Source organism: Lycium barbarum, chromosome 12 (genome assembly GCF_019175385.1).
Source record: "Lycium barbarum isolate Lr01 chromosome 12, ASM1917538v2, whole genome shotgun sequence".
NCBI lineage: Eukaryota > Viridiplantae > Streptophyta > Magnoliopsida > Solanales > Solanaceae > Lycium > Lycium barbarum.
The window spans coordinates 13,796,030-13,802,962 of NC_083348.1; positions in this window are offsets into that span (position 1 = coordinate 13,796,030).

The window sequence follows — 6,933 nt, forward strand, 5'->3', positions numbered from 1 at the left end:
GCGGAATATACATCGCCAGATACATGCACGTGTACAGAAAATTAGGACGTTTTGGCCATCCTAGCAAACGGGACCGTATTAAGACGTAGATCATAGACAAACGAACACACACATGACCCATTACCCACATATATGACTACAGGCCTCTACAAACCATAACGGAATCATATGACGGGACAGGGCCCCGCCGTACCCCAAATAACCAAATATACAGAAGCATATACATCACAAAAGATATGTACCAACATATGGGCTCCGGAACAAAAGGAGCACTCTGTAATAGCAGAATGTGTGGCCTACACTGGCAGATCACGAACCTCTGTACCTGCGGGCATGAAACGCAGCCCCCAAAGAAAGGGGGTCAGTACGAAGGATGTACTGAGTATGTAAAGCATAGAGTACAGAAATCCAAACCATAACTGAAGTGAAGGGTACAGAGACAGAATACCGGATCAAAGTATCAAAATCTGTACTGAAGACACATGTACATAATGCAAATAGAAAATCATGCATAAGGCTCAGGAACGTGGTCACCACTCCGACGCTGGTGCCACAACACAGCATACTCCAGAAGGTTTCAAATCTTTGTACAACTCCGAACACACATATGATCACAACATATCATATCATCAAAATATATCATAAGCCATATCACAGCATAACTCCATAAACGGAACCCGGCCCTATGGCGAGGTCTCGGGAACCGTAACACATCATACTGCCGAATATGTCATAGTGCGCACGATCACAAAACCGGCCCGGGAACCGGTGAACGATATCATAGTAATAGGCACGAGCAGAGTAATGCGGAAACCATATGCATATACACAATTAAATTCCGAGACTCGACAAATAAATAAATATATGTACATATATAATGAGATTAGAAAGCTCAAGGTGAGTATCGAGTCTGTCAGAAATAGTATACAAAAGATATGAGCCTTTAAATTTACAAAACTTTCGAAAAATACCTCATAGTCCATTTTCTAAAAATTTAGTATCATTCACATTAAGGAGCTTTCAAATAACTTATGGAGCAAATCAAACGGAGCCTTAAATTCGTAAGCAAAAGTCCCCTTCTTATATTATACAAAAATAGATCAAGTGAGACAAACGAAGGAAGTCTCGGGACTAGTGGGCCCACCTCGGGTCAACTCGAGGTGGCGGACATAAGTTACAAACATTAGACTCTATGGAGTCATCCACGAAGGTTTCAAAGCGATTCTATCACGTCTGTACAAGTTACAGATGTTTAAACAGTTTTCCAACAAGACATAAGGATTATAGTTCAATTATATTGAGTGAATAGTACCAAAACTCAGACTTGAATTTCTATGAGCAGAATAACCTCCGAGACTCAAATCCAAACCTAGTACACCTAGGACATGCCAAGAGAAGAAAAGGGATAGCTTTACATACCTTTTCCGCTTCCTACACATCTCCAAAATCAAATCTCAAGTTCGCCAAAATCTACAATTTGGTCACAATTACCAAATGTGAGTTTCAAGCTTTTATGAATTCAAACTTAAATTCATATTTGTCTGCCGAAATTTCGGCAGCATTTCCCCTATAAATTCAACATCCCCGAGAATTAACTCGGCCACAATATCAACAACAATTCCAACAACATCAAGAATCACAATAAAACACATTCTAACATAATTGCTCTTCTTTTCTACATTATGCAACAACTCCCATTCTAACTTCACACTTCCAAATCTATATTAATATTTCCATGTCCATATACTAATTTAAGGTCATTCAAACATAGGCCAAGGATATTCCAAGCAATATATCCAATATTCAACAATTCCATCAATTCCATATTCCACCCAAAATTCCTACATATGCAACAAAACTATCACAACACATTTTCTACTTACAAATTCACAACCAACAACAATAATCCACACTTTAACAACTTCATTTTCATAATATCATAAAATCATACTAAAATAACATAATCTTCTACAATCAACTTCAATGCCAAACTAAACCATTTAGCCTTCATTTACATTATAAGGATCACAACAACACAACTAACATACTAAACAAAATTAATCCATTTCCATTCTACCTCCCTACACCACACGGCTACATTCCATATTTCCAACCTTAATCAAATTTATTCAGCTTTCATTTTCAATATGAATTCCACCATAACCACAACTAGAATAATACCTAAAGTTCAACTCATCTTAACTACACAACAATACACACACACGGCCACATGCACACATGCACACCCATTTTGCAAACTTCCATATTTCCATAAATTCTACTCATTTCTGCATACCACAACATAAACAAACCTTCATAACATGATAAAAAGGAATTAATTCTTACCCGTTTTCTCAAAGCTTCTTCACTTGGCTAAGGTGTTAAATTGATGAAACAAGTTCCCTAGCTTCCAAAATAATTACACCAAGTTGTAAAGGACCCTTGAATTAGTGGGAATACCATAAGAAAATAATTTTTGGGAGAAGATTTCAAAGGGGCAAAAATTTGGAGCCATGGCCGACTGGCCTTCATTTTTGCTCTTCTTGCTTTTGTCTTTCTCCTTGTCTTATTTTCTTGAAGTTTCTAAGGATAATGATCCTTATATTAATTTGCCACATGGAAAATTTATTAATATTGTGGGCTTGGGCCATAAGATGGCCGGCCACCCCTCTCTTTTGGGCTTTGATTTTTTTTCTTCATTTTTTTGAGCCCAATTGGTTATAATTCTTGTTTTGTAATTCCCGAAACTAATTTCCGAAATTCCAATTTTCTCCCTTGGCCTTCTTCCGTATTTCCACATCAATATTTTTCATGAACAACACACATATATAAATTAAAGTCAACATGTGACCTTATTTCTTACAAATCAAAATTATTTCAAAATTTTCCGAATGCGCAAAACACGGGATATAACAAGCCCTTCAGCTATCAAAATAATATATATACAATAAGGACATCGTGAGACCATACTACCCACACATACGTATCTACGAGCCTCTACTAGAGTACTAGACATGAGGGTGGGATAGGACCCCGCCGTGCCCAAATATGTACACAAAATTATAAGCTAAATAGCACCTCCGGAATAATGGAGTGCTCCTGTAAATCTGCTGATGTCTCCTATAGATCTGCATCGTCTCCCTGTCTACCTGTGGGCATGAACACAGCGTCCAAATAAAACGGACGTCAGTACGAACATCATACTGATTATGTAAGGCATAAACAATAATGGTATATCAATGAAATACAGAGACATCGAGTGAAGAGCGATTTGTAACTGACGTTCACTTAAAACTGAAATAATGCATGGTAACTTACTTCAAAATCATCATCATATCATGTATGCATCTATGTATAAGTTGCCCGACCATATAGGTACGGTGTGATAATCATTAGCCCGCGTCCGGGGTACCATCTCATGCCGCCCACTAGTGGTGTCTGCCCATGCCATCTAGACATAGTGTATACGCTGCCCGCTTTAGCGGTGTCTGCCCAGCCATGTAGGCGCGGTGTGATATCATCATGTACATCTCATAGACTTATCATATTCTCATCATACTATTATCATAATGCATGACTAGGAACTCAGGATAACTATACTCTATCGGGGTGACATAAGGTCGTGAACCCCCGATTCTGTTATGGAGCATTCATAAGCATTCTGCCTCACCTTGAAGGAAGTAGCATATAAGGTGAGTGTATACAATGAACAACATCAATGGATCATAATAAGAATCATTAGCTTTGTAGAAACATAATATCATGGGCTTTAGACTCTTTAGACTTAGACTTATCATCATCATTATCATGCTCGTAACATATCTCTTATCTTATCTCATAAGAAGCTCTTTACTAAGATTGACTCATACTTTTCGGGATGTAAGAAAGTCATGAAGAGATAGGGAATACCATGTCATAAGAATCATGCCTTAGAAAGAAGGGACTAGGCTTACATACCTCTTTCGTTTAGCTACTCTATCACTTGAACGTTCCTCTCCAATATTCACGTTTTTGCCTTCAAGAGAGTTCATACTCATATTAGATAATCGATAACATAAGCGTGTTTGAACTAAAGCTAGAGAAAATTGGGCAGTATCTCCTTTGTTTCTACTACTTTTCCATATCATATATCAACTCCAAACGTCAATAATAACATTCATAATATCATCATCATTAACTTTTGTCAAATTCATCATTATCCAATCCCCACAAATTCCTCTCAAGGTCATCCATAATCATGATCATAATACAGCATTACATTCATTTTCATCTAACGTTTCTCTCAAGCTCTTAACATCATCCATAACTTAATTACAATCACAACATATCAAGAATCATGATTCATATTAATCTACTACTCACAATTGCCACTAATCTCATATTTTGTAACCCATTTTCCATCTTTTTCCATAATCCAAGTGTTTCAACTTTTCAATACTTTAAACAACATAGAATAATCATAAAATTCACCTTTGAATGTGTAGGAACGGGTTTTGGTTGGCAATACTTCACTTGAAGAAAACCCTAGTTTCAACTTCCTAGGGATTTCTTGACTTTAGCAACCCCAAAGAGCCTCCTTGCACTTGATTCACTTGAATTTATGACATGAACCTTTGATTTCCCTTATATTCTTGAAAATGAAATGTATGGAATGTTCTAGAGGCTTGGAGAGAAGTGGAGAAGTGAGGAGAATGATTATAATGAGGTGGGAACACATTTAAATACTTGGAAATACTCAGCCCGTCGGGACTTATACGGACCGCTTATACGGTCCGTATAAGTGTCTGTGGTTCACCACCATGGAAAACATTCTTGCTGTTGGGTTATACGGACCCTTATACGGTCCGTATAAAGTTCCACGGTCCGTGTAAGGTGGTCGTGTAACTCACAGTTTTTCTGAAGTTGTCCTTGTCGTTTCGTTTGATCCCCAATCCTTATACAACCTTCTTAACACTTGTTTAATACTTCATTAATGATCTAAACATCCCTATAACTCGTCCTCAAGGCCTTACCAAAAAATTCTTAATGCAATAACTTACGAAACCTTTCCTCAACCCTACTTATACTCCACTTATCCTTATCAATCCTTATTTCATCAATTCATATGACTTCAAAATCTTAACGTATGCATTCCAAGACTACTAAATATCCGTCTTATAGTCTTAAGAACTTCCTATTATCCTTAAGTTCGCATTGGTTCATTCACTACACGACGACATGAAATTTCCAAGGTCTAACACTCCGGATGAGCAGTAGTATTGGTAGAAATGGACGGTCAAGAGTGGCCGAAGCCGATTAACTCAGAAGCAATCAAACGCTACTATACGTGAAGAAGGAGCTTCAGTACTCTTTACTTGTAATCGTTATTCCATTTGCTTGTACTAGTTATTTCCTTTTGCTTGTAATCATTTTGTAATAGATAAGCTAGAACAAAACACCTTTTGTAATATGAACTACGCTATGACCTGATTTCCCCATAGTGGGATACGTAGGCAGTCCATTTAGGACCCAATCGCTTTATTAGTAAAAACCAAAAATCCATTATTTTATTTCTAAACTATGTTCGACCTGAATTCCTGCTGCGACAGGATACATAGACGCTCTTCGAGCTCGGTCGCATCAAAAGAAAAACCAAGAAAACCCCTAAGAAGCCTCAGAGATAGGACTTCACAAGAAAGCAGGGACTGCTGCATGCCCAATTGGGGCAGATTTTTTAGAGGATCTCAAAAATTCACGCCCACAAGCCACTACAGGATATTTAGCTAACCCAGAACTCTAAACTAGGCCAGAAATTTTGAGAAGATCTCAAAATTTCCTGGCAAATTCAGCATAGGCATTTGATGGATCGAGATTTAAACTGAGACAGAATTTTTGAGAAAAGGTCTCAAAAATTTCAGGTAAGAAAGCAAAACCCCAGTCACGGAAGAAGAGGACTCCCTCATTCAAAGCACATGTCATGACAATTAATAATGTTTTATTTTTCCCACAAATTAGACACCCTTATGGTAGCATCACAAAAATAATTTTATTTTCTGCATAATGAAAATAGGTTTATCTTTCGAATACCGAAGCTCAAGGGGTTTCGGGTCCAAAAAGCCAAAGATACGATAGCGCCGGCAACATGGATCAACTTTAGATAGGAAAAACTAACCCATTTCTGATGCAGGTCCCCAGGACATCGGAAGATGATCTTTTTTTTTCTAACTTTTCTTCATGTGTAGGAAACGCCTCGCTAAAGAAGGTCCAGATCGCTGCTAAGATCCGACTCCTGGAATATATATATCTAGCCACGAGGGCTATGAAATGTTTTGAATGCCAAAAGGGCAAATATCTAGTCACGGGGGCTATGAAAGGTTTCGAATGCCAAAAAGGCAAAACATTAAGCCACAATGGCTACAAAGTGATTGAAAGCTTCCACAAAGGCAAGTGTCGGCCAGAAGGGTCATAGTAAAACAATACGGCATATCCGACCAAGAAGGTCACAGCCGGAACAAAGGACGAAAGAAAGACAATTTAGCCAAAGGGGCCATATCTGTCATTTGCATCATTCATACAAACGACCAAAAGGGCCAGTGCACGTCTATTTTTCTGCTACCGAAAGGGCCATTCAAACAAAATGCCGAGAGGGCCATTCATACAAACTGCCAGAGGGCCATTCATACAAACAGGCCAAGAGGCTACTCATAAAAACAGGCCAAGAAGGCCATTTAATTCAACACGCCAAGAAGGCTACTCATACAAACAGGCCAAGAAGGCCATTTACTTCAACTGCCGAGAGGGCCATTGCACGTTTATTTTCCTGCTGCCGAGAGGATCATTCATAAAAATAGACCATGAAGGCTATTCACTTCAACTGCCAAGAGGGCCATTGCACGTTTATTTTCCTGTTGACAAGAGGGTTATTCATTCAAACATGCCAAGAAGGTCATTCAT